Here is a 547-nt window from a genome sequence, read left to right as displayed (position 1 = left end):
CTTTTTTGTTTATGCCCATTTTTAATTCAATTTTAATACATTATTAAAATGTATTCAGATTCCTGAGTCATGTATAAAATCTGTAAGTCTTAAAAAACAATTTTCCATTAAAACGTTTGAAATTGTGATGTCAAGAGAATCGTAATGTAAAATGCTGGGATAATTATTTTTTGAAATGGGGTAAAAAAAACATTTTGTAATACATATAACTAGATTTTTTTCAAACAGAAAAAAGAAATATGGAAAACCATGAGGATTTATTTATATATACTGTAATAAAAGCATGTATGAAATATTGTTTTCCATTTTCTGATGGGTTGTAATGCTAAAAGAAAATCGTGATTCATATGGAGTTTAGAATATAGTTTGTTTTTAATACAAAATGTTTTAATTTAAAGAAAAATACGTTTTTCCAAATTACAAAAATCTGTTTTAAATGATTAAAAGAGTACATTGATCGTTCTTGTGTCGCGCCTCTTTTGATGTGACGTCACATGCGTCACATTTTATGGAATACCTTTGCTGGAGTTTACAAAGGTGACAAAAA

This window comes from Urocampus carinirostris, chromosome 2, assembly GCF_059441175.1.
Source record: "Urocampus carinirostris isolate Australia breed hairy pipefish chromosome 2, RoL_Ucar_1.0, whole genome shotgun sequence".
NCBI lineage: Eukaryota > Metazoa > Chordata > Actinopteri > Syngnathiformes > Syngnathidae > Urocampus > Urocampus carinirostris.
This window is presented reverse-complemented; position numbering follows the sequence as displayed.